The following is a 14,901-nucleotide window of genomic DNA, read 5'->3' on the forward strand; positions in this document are numbered from 1 at the left end:
TCCATCACCGTGGTGATGGATCATGTGATTGGAGCATGTGATCTGACGTCACCACAGGTCCTAGCCGGTAGCTCATCATTAAAGAAGTAAAGAAGAGAGCGGGAACTACGCGATCAAGAGGAGAAGGTGAGTTAAATTTTTTTATTTTTTTTAACCCTCAATTGATCACCTACTAAGCATTCTGATTTCAGAATGCTATTATTTTCCCTTATAACCATGTTATAAGGGGAAAATAATACAGTGAATAGACTGTCACCTAGCAACCATGCGTGAAAATCGCACCGCATCCGCACTTGCTTGCGGATGCTTGCGATTTTCACGCAGCCCCATTCACTTCTATGGGGCCTGCGTTGCGTGAAAAACGCAGAATATAGAGCATGCTGCGATTTTCACGCAACGCACAAGTGATGCGTGAAAACCACCGCTCATCTGAACAGCCCCATAGAAATGAATGGGTCGGGATTCAGTGCGGGTGCAATACGTTCACCTACCACATTGCACCCGCGCGGAAATCTCGCCCGTGTGAGCGCAGCCTTAAATAACAGTTTAACATCTGATGAGGATGATGATGAAGCTGCTAGATCTGAAGGAAGGAAGTCATATGACACCACTGCTTTTTTTTAAAGGGTATATACACTCTGACAACGATATTGGTCCATTGCATTTGAAATGCAAATGAAAAAACTTTGCAAGTATCCTTTCTTTAATATTTATTTTGCATTTAACTCCTATATGTCTCCATGATCAGGAGCTATAAAGAAACTCTGTTTGAAGGCTGATTTTGTAGCAATGCTCCCTTATATCTGTATTCTACATTTTTACTAACCTTCCAAATGAGGTAGGGAACAGATGAGATCATGATCAGACTATACAGGGATTGATAATAGTCTGCAAGCATGAAGAGACATTCCAAGCTTCCTTCAAATCCAATAAAGTTGTAGTCCAGAGATAAGTTTTAAAGCGTTTAAGGGGTTGTCTTATATCAGACAATAGGGGCATATCGCCAGCAGTGGGACCCGCACCTATATCGGGAACGGAACCCCGCAAAGTGGTGGCTGGAGGACTCCGGTCCGGCCACCACCAAGCGCTCTCCCCATAGAAGTGAAAGGGGAGCGCACCGCGCATGACCGGCCAGCGCTCCCATTCACTTCTATGGGCCCGACAGAAAGCCAGTGCTTGACTATTTTCAGCGGCCCCATAGAAAATTAATGGAGGGTGGCTGTGCATGCGCAGTGCGCACTCCACCCCTTTTGGGGCTCCGTTCTTGATATAGGTGTGGGTCCCAGAGGTGGGACACGCACCTATCAGACAATGGGACATATACTAGTGATATACCCCCATTGTCTGAGATGAGACAACCCCTTTAAGGGCCCTTTTAATGGGTTGAGAATCACATAGATCAGGAATGCCCAACCTGCGGCCCTCCAGCTGTTGCAAAACTACAACTCCCAGTATGCCCGGACAGCCTATAGCTATCAGCCTACAGCAGGGAATGATGGTAGTTGTAGTTTTGCAACAGCTGGGGGGTCGCAGGTTGAGCATGCCTGACATAGATCATCGCTAACAAGCGTTCATAGTAATGCTTGTTAATGATGATCGGGCAGTGTAAATGTACTGCCGATTACCCGATGAACGTGCTAAACACTCCTTTAATGGGTAATTGGATCCTTTGTGCTAACACAAAATATTCTGTTGGTGTAAAATACCGCTGCATATTTGGCAGGTTGTGGCTGGATCTCCACCGTCCCCATTATAGTTAATAGGGCTGGCGGGAATTCAGGTAATGTCTTGCAATGCCGAAACCAGAAAGCTCCAGCAGGCTGTTCTCTTCCAGATCTCTTTACTGGTAGTGTGAAACTAGTCTAATATTGATCACATTTTAAACTGTATAGTCCTTGTAGCTTTAGGATATTAATAAAGTTTTCCATCCACTGAAAGAAAGCAGCAATCTTGAAAACTGTGATGGATTGAAACAAAAAAGACTAGGGATGAGCGAACCCGAACTGTATAGTTCGGGTTCGTACCGAATTTTGGGGTGTCTGTGACACGGACCCGAACCCGAACATTTTCATAAAAGTCCGGGTTCGAGTTCGGTGTTCGGCGCTTTCTTGGCGCTTTTTGAAAGGCTGCAAAGCAGCCAATCAACAAGCGTCATACTACTTGCCCCAAGAGGCCATCACAGCCTTGCCTACTATTGGCATGGCTGTGATTGGCCAGTGCAGCATGTGACCCAGCCTCTATATAAGCTTGGGTCACGTTGCGCTGCACGTCACTCTGCTGATTCAAGCATAGGGAGAGGTTGCAGCTGCGACGTTAGGGCGAGATTAGGCAGATTAACTCCTCCAAAAGACTTCATTCTGTGATCGATCTGCAGCTGTGGATCATTGAAGTGCTAATATTGACTTGCTCACTTTTTTGAGGCTGCCCAGAGCGTTTTTAGATAACTTTTTTTCTGGGGTGATCGGCGGCCATTTTGTGACTTGTGGTGCGCCAGCACAAGCTTTTACCAAGTGTATTTAACCATCAATAGTGTGGTTATTTTGTGCTATATCCTACATCAGCTGCAGGCTGAGCCTGTGTCACCGAAGTGCATTTAACCATCAACAGTCTGGTTATTTTTTGGCCATATACTACATCAGCTGCAGGCTGAGCCTGTGTCACCGAAGTGCATTTAACCATCAACAGTCTGGTTATTTTTTGGCCATATACTACATCTGGTGCAGGCTGAGCCTGTGTCACCCAAGTGCATTTAACCATCAACAGTGTGGTTATTTTTTGGCCATATACTACATCAGGGGCAAGTTGAGCCTGTCACCCAGCGCCTAAAAAATAGACCTGACATTTCTATTCAACCAAATCTGTACTGTTTTAGCTGGTCAAGTTATTTGTAGTGACCGTAAAAGCACACTTTTTGTTCTGGGTTGAAAAACTATTCCCAAATTTGCCATTCTCAAAATAACTAGTTTCTGGTATATGAGGCCTACTTGAAATCTATCCCAAAAAGGATATCTTACATTGAAGGTGCTGATAGTGTCATTCAGAAAAACCTAAGACACACGCTACCGTGCAGATAGAAGTCTAATTCTGTGATTAAACCTATACCTGTCACACAGCGCAAAAAAAAACAGGCCTGACATTTCTATTTAACCAAATCTGTACTGTTTTAGCTGGTCAAGTTATTTGTAGTGACCGTAAAAGCACACTTTTTGTTCTGGGTTGAAAAACTATTCCCAAATTTGCCATTCTCAAAATAACTAGTTTCTGGTATATGAGGCCTACTTGAAATCTATCCCAAAAAGGATATCTTACATTGAAGGTGCTGATAGTGTCATTCAGAAAAACATAAGACACACGCTACCGTGCAGATAGAAGTCTAATTCTGTGATTAAACCTATACCTGTCACATAGCGCAAAAATAAAACAGGCCTGACATTTCTATTCAACCAAATCTGTACTGTTTTAGCTGGTCAAGTTATTTGTAGTGACCGTAAAAGCAGACTTTTTGTTCTGGGTTGAAAAACTATTCCCAAATTTGCCATTCTCAAAATAACTAGTTTCTGGTATTTGAGGCCTACTTGAAATCTATCCCAAAAAGGATATCTTACATTGAAGGTGCTGATAGTGTCATTCAGAAAAACCTAAGACACACGCTACCGTGCAGATAGAAGTCTAATTCTGTGATTAAGCCTATACCTGTCTAATAGCGCAAAAAAAAAAACAGGCCTGACATTTCTATTCAACCAAATCTGTACTGTTTTAGCTGGTCAAGTTATTTGTAGTGACCGTAAAAGCAGACTTTTTGTTCTGGGTTGAAAAACTATTCCCAAATTTGCCATTCTCAAAATAACTAGTTTCTGGTATTTGAGGCCTACTTGAAATCTATCCCAAAAAGGATATCTTACATTGAAGGTGCTGATAGTGTCATTCAGAAAAACCTAAGACACACGCTACCGTGCAGATAGAAGTCTGATTCTGTGATTAAACCTATACCTGTCACATAGCGCAAAAAAAAAACAGGCCTGACATTTCTATTCAACCAAATCTGTACTGTTTTAGCTGGTCAAGTTATTTGTAGTGACCGTAAAAGCACACTTTTTGTTCTGGGTTGAAAAACTATTCCCAAATTTGCCATTCTCAAAATAACTAGTTTCTGGTATATGAGGCCTACTTGAAATCTATCCCAAAAAGGATATCTTACATTGAAGGTGCTGATAGTGTCATTCAGAAAAACATAAGACACACGCTACCGTGCAGATAGAAGTCTAATTCTGTGATTAAACCTATACCTGTCACATAGCGAAAAAATAAAACAGGCCTGACATTTCTATTCAACCAAATCTGTACTGTTTTAGCTGGTCAAGTTATTTGTAGTGACCGTAAAAGCAGACTTTTTGTTCTGGGTTGAAAAACTATTCCCAAATTTGCCATTCTCAAAATAACTAGTTTCTGGTATTTGAGGCCTACTTGAAATCTATCCCAAAAAGGATATCTTACATTGAAGGTGCTGATAGTGTCATTCAGAAAAACCTAAGACACATGCTACCGTGCAGATAGAAGTCTAATTCTGTGATTAAGCCTATACCTGTCTAATAGCGCAAAAAAAAAAACAGGCCTGACATTTCTATTCAACCAAATCTGTACTGTTTTAGCTGGTCAAGTTATTTGTAGTGACCGTAAAAGCACACTTTTTGTTCTGGGTTGAAAAACTATTCCCAAATTTGCCATTCTCAAAATAACTAGTTTCTGGTATTTGAGGCCTACTTGAAATCTATCCCAAAAAGGATATCTTACATTGAAGGTGCTGATAGTGTCATTCAGAAAAACCTAAGACACACGCTACCGTGCAGATAGAAGTCTGATTCTGTGATTAAACCTATACCTGTCTAATAGCGCAAAAAAAAAACAGGCCTGACATTTCTATTCAACCAAATCTGTACTGTTTTAGCTGGTCAAGTTATTTGTAGTGACCGTAAAAGCACACTTTTTGTTCTGGGTTGAAAAACTATTCCCAAATTTGCCATTCTCAAAATAACTAGTTTCTGGTATATGAGGCCTACTTGAAATCTATCCCAAAAAGGATATCTTACATTGAAGGTGCTGATAGTGTCATTCAGAAAAACCTAAGACACACGCTACCGTGCAGATAGAAGTCTAATTCTGTGATTAAACCTATACCTGTCACACAGCGCAAAAAAAAACAGGCCTGACATTTCTATTCAACCAAATCTGTACTGTTTTAGCTGGTCAAGTTATTTGTAGTGACCGTAAAAGCACACTTTTTGTTCTGGGTTGAAAAACTATTCCCAAATTTGCCATTCTCAAAATAACTAGTTTCTGGTATATGAGGCCTACTTGAAATCTATCCCAAAAAGGATATCTTACATTGAAGGTGCTGATAGTGTCATTCAGAAAAACCTAAGACACACGCTACCGTGCAGATAGAAGTCTGATTCTGTGATTAAACCTATACCTGTCACATAGCGCAAAAAAAAAACAGGCCTGACATTTCTATTCAACCAAATCTGTACTGTTTTAGCTGGTCAAGTTATTTGTAGTGACCGTAAAAGCACACTTTTTGTTCTGGGTTGAAAAACTATTCCCAAATTTGCCATTCTCAAAATAACTAGTTTCTGGTATATGAGGCCTACTTGAAATCTATCCTAAAAAGGATATCTTACATTGAAGGTGCTGATAGTGTCATTCAGAAAAACCTAAGACACACGCTACCGTGCAGATAGAAGTCTAATTCTGTGATTAAACCTATACCTGTCACATAGCGCAAAAAAAAAACAGGCCTGACATTTCTATTCAACCAAATCTGTACTGTTTTAGCTGGTCAAGTTATTTGTAGTGACCGTAAAAGCAGACTTTTTGTTCTGGGTTGAAAAACTATTCCCAAATTTGCCATTCTCAAAATAACTAGTTTCTGGTATTTGAGGCCTACTTGAAATCTATCCCAAAAAGGATATCTTACATTGAAGGTGCTGATAGTGTCATTCAGAAAAACCTAAGACACACGCTACCGTGCAGATAGAAGTCTGATTTTGTGATTAAACCTATACCTGTCACACAGCGCAAAAAAAAACAGGCCTGACATTTCTATTCAACCAAATCTGTACTGTTTTAGCTGGTCAAGTTATTTGTAGTGACCGTAAAAGCACACTTTTTGTTCTGGGTTGAAAAACTATTCCCAAATTTGCCATTCTCAAAATAACTAGTTTCTGGTATATGAGGCCTACTTGAAATCTATCCTAAAAAGGATATCTTACATTGAAGGTGCTGATAGTGTCATTCAGAAAAACCTAAGACACACGCTACCGTGCAGATAGAAGTCTAATTCTGTGATTAAACCTATACCTGTCTAATAGCGCAAAAAAAAAACAGGCCTGACATTTCTATTCAACCAAATCTGTACTGTTTTAGCTGGTCAAGTTATTTGTAGTGACCGTAAAAGCAGACTTTTTGTTCTGGGTTGAAAAACTATTCCCAAATTTGCCATTCTCAAAATAACTAGTTTCTGGTATTTGAGGCCTACTTGAAATCTATCCCAAAAAGGATATCTTACATTAAAGGTGCTGATAGTGTCATTCAGAAAAACCTAAGACACATGCTACCGTGCAGATAGAAGTCTGATTCTGTGATTAAACCTATACCTGTCACATAGCGCAAAAAAAAAAAAACAGGCCTGACATTTCTATTCAACCAAATCTGTACTGTTTTATCTGGTCAAGTTATTTGTAGTGACCGTAAAAGCACATTTTTTGTTCTGGGTTGAAAAACTATTCCCAAATTTGCCATTCTCAAAATTGTGGTGAACGGGAACAATGCGGAAAACATCTAATAAGGGACGTGGACATGGTCGTGGTGGTGTTAGTGAACCCTCTGGTGCTGGGAGAGGACGTGGCCGTTCTGCCACAGCCACACGTCCTAGTGAACCAACTACCTCAGGTCCCAGTAGCCAGCAGAATTTACAGCGATATTTGGTGGGGCCCAATGCCGTTCTAAGGATGGTACGGCCTGAGCAGGTACAGGCATTAGTCAATTGGGTGGCCGACAGTGGATCCAGCACGTTCACATTATCTCCCACCCAGTCTTCTGCAGAAAGCGCACAGATGGCGCATGAAAACCAAGCCCATCGGTCTGTCACATCACCCCCATGCATATCAGGGAAACTGTCTGAGCCTCAAGTTATGCAGCAGTCTCTTATGCTGTTTGAAGACTCTGCTGCCAGGGTTTCCCAAGGGCATCCACCTAGCCCTTCCCCAGGGGTGGAAGAGATAGAATGCACTAACGCACAACCACTTATTTTTCCTGATGATGAGGACATGGGAATACCACCTCAGCACGTCTCTGATGATGACGAAACACAGGTGCCAACTGCTGCGTCTTTCTGCAGTGTGCAGACTGAACAGGAGGTCAGGGATCAAGACTGGGTGGAAGACGATGCAGGGGACGATGAGGTCCTAGACCCCACATGGAATGAAGGTTGTGCCACTGACTTTCACAGTTCGGAGGAAGAGGCAGTGGTGAGACCGAGCCAACAGCGTAGCAAAAGAGGGAGCAGTGGGCAAAATCAGAACACCCGCCGCCAAGAGACTCCGCCTGCTACTGACCGCCGCCATCTGGGACCGAGCACCCCAAAGGCAGCTTCAAGGAGTTCCCTGGCATGGCACTTCTTCAAACAATGTGCTGACGACAAGACCCGAGTGGTTTGCACGCTGTGCCATCAGAGCCTGAAGCGAGGCATTAACATTCTGAACCTTAGCACAACCTGCATGACCAGGCACCTGCATGCAAAGCATGAACTGCAGTGGAGTAAACACCTTAAAAACAAGGAAGTCACTCAGGCTCCCCCTGCTACCTCTTCTGCTGCTGCCGCCTCGGCCTCTTCTGCTGCTGCCGCCGCCTCGGCCTCTTCTGCTGCTGCTGCCGCCGCCTCGGCCTCTTCCTCTGCCTCTGGAGGAACGTTGGCACCTGCCGCCCAGCAAACATAGGATGTACCACCAACACCACCACCTGCGTCACCAAGCATCTCAACCATGTCACACGGCAGCGTTCAGCTCTCCATCTCACAAACATTTGAGAGAAAGCGTAAATTCCCACCTAGCCACCCTCGATCCCTGGCCCTGAACTACTGGCCTATGAAATGCTGTCATTTAGGCTGGTGGACACACACAGCTTCAAACAGCTCATGTCACTTGCTGTCCCACAGTATGTTGTTCCCAGCCGCCACTACTTCTCCAAGAGAGCCGTGCCTTCCCTGCACAAACAAGTGTCCGATAAAATCAAGTGTGCACTGCGCAACGCCATCTGTGGCAAGGTCCACCTAACCACAGATACGTGGACCAGTAAGCACGGCCAGGGACGCTATATCTCCCTAACTGCACACTGGGTAAATGTAGTGGCGGCTGGGCCCCAGGCGGAGAGCTGTTTGGCGCACGTCCTTCCGCCGCCAAGTATCGCAGGGCAACATTCTTTGCCTCCTGTCTCCTCCTCCTCCTACTCAGCTTCCTCCTCCTCTTCTTCCACCTGCTCATCCAGTCAGCCACACACCTTCACCACCAACTTCAGCACAGCCCGGGGTAAACGTCAGCAGGCCATTCTGAAACTCATATGTTTGGGGGACAGGCCCCACACCGCACAGGAGTTGTGGCGGGGTATAGAACAACAGACCGACGAGTGGTTGCTGCCGGTGAGCCTCAAGCCCGGCCTGGTGGTGTGCGATAATGGGCGAAATCTCGTTGCAGCTCTGGGACTAGCCGGTTTGACGCACATCCCTTGCCTGGCGCATGTGCTGAATTTGGTGGTGCAGAAGTTCATTCGCAACTACCCCGACATGTCAGAGCTGCTGCATAAAGTGCGGGCCGCCTGTTTGCGCTTCCGGCGTTCACACCCTGCCGCTGCTCGCCTGTCTGCGCCTGTGTGCCCTGTTGCGTTGTTTCGAGTACTCCACCAACATGGCCAGTGGCGATGACGCCATTATCAGCGTTACAATACCACTTCTATGTCTCCTTGAGAAAACACTTAGGGCGATGATGGAAGAGGAGGTGGCCCAGGAGGAAGAGGGGTCATTTTTAGCACTTTCAGGCCAGTCTCTTCGAAGTGACTCAGAGGGAGGTTTTTTGCAACACCAGAGGCCAGGTACAAATGTGGCCAGACAGGGCCCACTACTGGAGGACGAGGAGGACGAGGATGAGGAGGAGGTGGAGGAGGATGAGGATGAAGCATGTTCACAGCGGGGTGGCACCCAAAGCAGCTCGGGCCCATCACTGGTGCGTGGCTGGGGGGAAACTCAGGACGATGACGATACGCCTCCCACAGAGGACAGCTTGTCCTTACCTCTGGGCAGCCTGGCACACATGAGCGACTACATGCTGCAGTGCCTGCGCAACGACAGCAGAGTTGCCCACATTTTAACGTGTGCGGACTACTGGGTTGCCACCCTGCTGGATCCCCGGTACAAAGACAATGTGCCCACCTTACTTCCTACACTGGAGCGTGATAGGAAGATGCGCGAGTACAAGCGCACGTTGGTAGACGCGCTACTGAGAGCATTCCCAAATGTCACAGGGGAACCAGTGGAAGCCCAAGGCGAAGGCAGAGGAGGAGCAAGAGGTCGCCAACGCAGCTGTGTCACGGCCAGCTTCTCTGAGGGCAGGGTTAGCATGGCAGAGATGTGGAAAAGTTTTGTCAACACGCCACAGCTAACTGCACCACCACCTGATATGGAACGTGTTAGCAGGAGGCAACATTTCACTAACATGGTGGAACAGTACCTGTGCACACCCCTCCACGTACTGACTGATGGTTCGGCCCCATTCAACTTCTGGGTCTCCAAATTGTCCACGTGGCCAGAGCTAGCCTTTTATGCCTTGGAGGTGCTGGCCTGCCCGGCAGCCAGCGTTTTGTCTGAACATGTATTCAGCACGGCAGGGGGCGTCATTACAGACAAACGCAGCCGCCTGTCTACAGCCAATGTGGACAAGCTGACGTTCATAAAAATGAACCAGGCATGGATCCCACAGGACCTGTCCATCCCTTGTGCAGATTAGATATTAACTACCTCCCCTTAACAATATATTATTCTACTCCAGGGCACTTCCTCATTCAATACTATTTTTAATTTCATTTTACCATTATATTGCGGGGCAACCCAAAGTTGAATGAACCTCTCCTCTGTCTGGGTGCCGGGGCCTAAATGTGTGACAGTGGCCTGTTCCAGTGGTGGGTGACGTGAAGCCTGATTCTCTGCTATGACATGAAGACAGATTCTGCGCTGACATAAGGCCAGATTCTCTGTTACGGGACCTCTCTCCTCTGCCTGGGTGCCTGGGCCTAAATGTGTGACAGTGGCCTGTTCCAGTGGTGGGTGACGTGAAGCCTGATTCTCTGCTATGACATGAAGACTTATTCTGTGCTGACATGAAACCAGATTCTCTGTTACGCGACCTCTCTCCTCTGCCTGGGTGCCTGGGCCTAAATATGTGACAGTGGCCTGTTCTAGTGGTGGGTGACGTGAAGCCTGATTCTCTGCTATGACATGAAGACAGATTCTGCGCTGACATAAGGCCAGATTCTCTGTTACGGGACCTCTCTCCTCTGCCTGGGTGCCTGGGCCTAAATGTGTGACAGTGGCCTGTTCCAGTGGTGGGTGACGTGAAGCCTGATTCTCTGCTATGACATGAAGACAGATTCTGTGCTGACATAAGGCCAGATTCTCTGTTACGGGACCGCTCTCCTCTGTCTGGGTGCCTGGGCCTAAATGTGTGACAGTGGCCTGTTCCAGTGGTGGGTGACGTGAAGCCTGATTCTCTGCTATGACATGAAGACAGATTCTGCGCTGACATAAGGCCAGATTCTCTGTTACGGGACCGCTCTCCTCTGCCTGGGTGCCTGGGCCTAAATGTGTGACAGTGGCCTGTTCCAGTGGTGGGTGACGTGAAGCCTGATTCTCTGCTATGACATGAAGACAGATTCTGCGCTGACATAAGGCCAGATTCTCTGTTACGGGACCTCTCTCCTCTGCCTGGGTGCCTGGGCCTAAATGTGTGACAGTGGCCTGTTCCAGTGGTGGGTGACGTGAAGCCTGATTCTCTGCTATGACATGAAGACAGATTCTGCGCTGACATAAGGCCAGATTCTCTGTTACGGGACCTCTCTCCTCTGCCTGGGTGCCTGGGCCTAAATGTGTGACAGTGGCCTGTTCCAGTGGTGGGTGACGTGAAGCCTGATTCTCTGCTATGACATGAAGACAGATTCTGCGCTGACATAAGGCCAGATTCTCTGTTACGGGACCGCTCTCCTCTGTCTGGGTGCCGGGGCTTAAATATGTGACAGTGGCCTCTTCCAGTGGTGGGTGACATGAAGCCAGATTCTCTGCTATGGCATGAAGAGACTGATTCTCTGCTGACATGAAGCCAGATTCTTTGCTATGGCATGAAGAGACTGATTCAATGCTGACGTGAAGCCAGATTCTCTGCTATGGGACCTCTGTCCAATTGATATTGGGTCATTTTTATTTTTTATTTTTTTATTTTAATTCATTTCCCGATCCACATTTGTTTGCAGGGGATTTACCTACATGTTGCTGCCTTTTGCAGCCCTCTAGCTCTTTCCTGGGCTGTTTTACAGCCTTTTTAGTGCCCAAAAGTTCGGGTCCCCATTGACTTCAATGGGGTTCGGGACGAAGTTCGGTTCGGGTTCGGATCCCGAACCCGAACATTTCCGGGCAGTTCGGCCGAACTTCTCGAACCCGAACATCCAGGTGTTCGCTCAACTCTAAAAAAGACCTTAAGCTTAAAAGTGTTCTCCAAGGTGTTGTAAAATTTGGAAGGAATCAGTGTAATTAGAAACCTTACTTATTTAAAGTGTCCTGTTCATTACAAATTGCCTATCTGGTCCCACCATTCCAATCCTTGCTGGGCCTCCAGTTGTCACGTGCTGCTCATCATTCCCATAGTGTTACCCATAGCAACCATTCATATTCTAGCTTTCATCTTACCAAAAAATGTTATACATGCAGTATATACATATATACCTTCACACACTGTCCAGTATAACTTACTTTTTAATGTTGAGGATAATGAGTTGTCAATAGATTGTCAGATGTCTCTTATTAATCCTCCACATCCTGTCCCCAGAGACCAGAGAGGACTCATATCCAGCACCCAAGGTTCACCCCTATATTACAGTTCACCCCTAACTATGCTCTATGCACTTTACATCCCAAAAGGTTGTGCATGGGTAGGAAATAGTTAACTGGCAGTCCTTAGTAATAGTTGGCGGTGGGCTATATGGTAGTTCCTGGCAAGCAAGCTTAGAGAAAAGATGTGCATGCTTCTATTGGTGTGTAATCCAGATAAGCCAAAGCAGGAGAAAATAATTCTTCTCAAGGGAGCCACCTTCCCTGTAAGTGAAAACGGACAGAAATGCAACTTTACTAAGAACCATCCTCTGAGGGAAAGAAGCATTGAATTGTTGTAGAAGGTTGAGGACCATTTAAGGGACAGTGCTTGGACAAAGACAGTAAAGGTAACGCACGCACACAACTTTAGAGTTTACTGCAGGTGGTTTGGATAATACTGTTTCTGACACCAGCCACACTACAGAGACGTATTGCCCATCGATCAAGGACTGCACCCCGTAGTTGGGCACTGCATAGAAAAATTAAGAGAAGTTTGCTAGTTTCTGCAGAAAGAGACTCAGGGAGGACCATCATTGTAACATTCCCTAATCACAGGCTTTGGGAAAAGCTTACTCTGTGAAACACTCTGAAAAGCTATGCCTACTGCTTGTATTTGCACTGTGACACCCATCATCTATTCAGTAAAAGAGGGACTTAATTTTACTATAACCAAGATGGCTTGGTCATTAGGATCCATTTCCAATTTCCCAACTCCATAGGGTCTGCAGTATATGTAATTTGAAATATTGAAACAATATATAACTAGAAAAGCTACAATTTCTGGGGAAATTGTGTGGTGTTCTTGCCTCCACCAGTAGTCTACAACTGGAGTGGGCGGAGTAACTGGGTGGAGTGGCTTAAGTAACTGTTGTGTGGTTGGAGTGGCTGGAGTAATTGTGGAAAGGTTGGACAGGGCAGAGTAACTTTATGGAGTGTTTGGAGTGAGTAAAGATAGTAAACATTACACTAACCAATTGATTGATCAAATTTAAAAAGTGCACATGACAAGCTTGATAGAGTGAGAAATGCATTTCAACTTTTATTTATTTATATAAAGCACATTTAATTGCAATGTTGTTGCCCAAAGTGCTTCACAGTTACATTAAAACATACATTTACAGCTGTAAAGTGAAAGTAAATATCCCAGCATTCATTGCAGCAAGCATCTTCAGAGGAGCAGTCACATGACATCCCCGCCCACCTCTGTTCCTATAGAGACAAGAGCCCCTCAGACTTCTGTACAGACACAGTAATAGAAAGCACACCCCAGTCCCAGCAGTAAAGAGAGGTCACTTCACTGGCGGTTGCCATCTTCTAACGGTTGCAGTTTAAAAATAATAGTATGCATAGTATGTCTCTGAAATATTAAAAATGAAGGCACAGTCGCAGTTTAGAAATTGCCCTTCAAATTTGAGTTGGCTAGAGTGGAGTTTCAATGAATGTCAATGGGCTGCGTGAGTTGCAAACAAATGGTCATATTGTGAAAACTATCAGGACTATGGTTTAGCCATATTTAGAGGCAGCAGGGATAGCTGAACGTTTTGATATAAGATTTGTGTAGGTGGGCTTGAAAATGAGGGAGTGGTGGCAGTTTAGAAATCATGGCCTGATTTTTCAGCTCACAGTCTAGCTTTTGTCAGCTTCCACTGTAGTTTTGAACATTCTGCCATTCATTCCTATGGGACCAATTTCGCCACAAAAAAGCTCCACAAAGTAATAGCACACCAATCAGGAACAATCCGCACGTTTCGGTATAGTACTGTCTATGTAGTGTAAAAACGGTGGGAGGAGTTAGGGTGGTAAATTTAGCTATAATAAGAATATACAATCACCTAAAGAATTATTTGGAACACCTGTTCTTTTTCTCATTAATGCAATTATCTAGTCAACCAATCACATGGCAGTTGCTTCAATGCATTTAGGGGTGTGGTCCTGGTCAAGACAATCTCCTGAACTCCAAACTGAATGTCAGAATGGGAAAGAAAGGTGATTTAAGCAATTTTGAGCGTGGCATGGTTGTTGGTGCCAGACGGGCCGGTCTGAGTATTTCACAATCTGCTCAGTTACTGGGATTTTCACGCACAACCATTTCTAGGGTTTACAAAGAATGGTGTGAAAAGGGAAAATGCCTTGTGGATGCTAGAGGTCAGAGGAGAATGGGCCGACTGATTCAAGCTGATAGAAGAGCAACGTTGACTGAAATAACCACTCGTTACAACCGAGGTATGCAGCAAAGCATTTGTGAAGCCACAACACGCACAACCTTGAGGCGGATGGGCTACAACAGCAGAAGACCCCACCGGGTACCACTCATCTCCACTACAAATAGGAAAAAGAGGCTACAATTTGCACGAGCTCACCAAAATTGGACTGTTGAAAACTGGAAAAATGTTGCCTGGTCTCATGAGTCTCGATTTCTGTTGAGACATTCAAATGGTAGAGTCCGAATTTGGCGTAAACAGAATGAGAACATGTATCCATCCTCTGATGGCTACTTCCAGCAGGATAATGCACCATGTCACAAAGCTCGAATCAAATTGGTTTCTTGAACATGACAATGAGTTCACTGTACTAAAATGGCCCCCACAGTCACCAGATCTCAACCCAATAGAGCATCTTTGGGATGTAGTGGAACGGGAGCTTCGTGCTCTGGATGTGCATCCCTCAAATCTCCATCAACTGCAAGATGCTATGCTATCAATATGGGCCAACATTTC

Source organism: Bufo bufo, chromosome 1 (genome assembly GCF_905171765.1).
Source record: "Bufo bufo chromosome 1, aBufBuf1.1, whole genome shotgun sequence".
Lineage (NCBI taxonomy): Eukaryota > Metazoa > Chordata > Amphibia > Anura > Bufonidae > Bufo > Bufo bufo.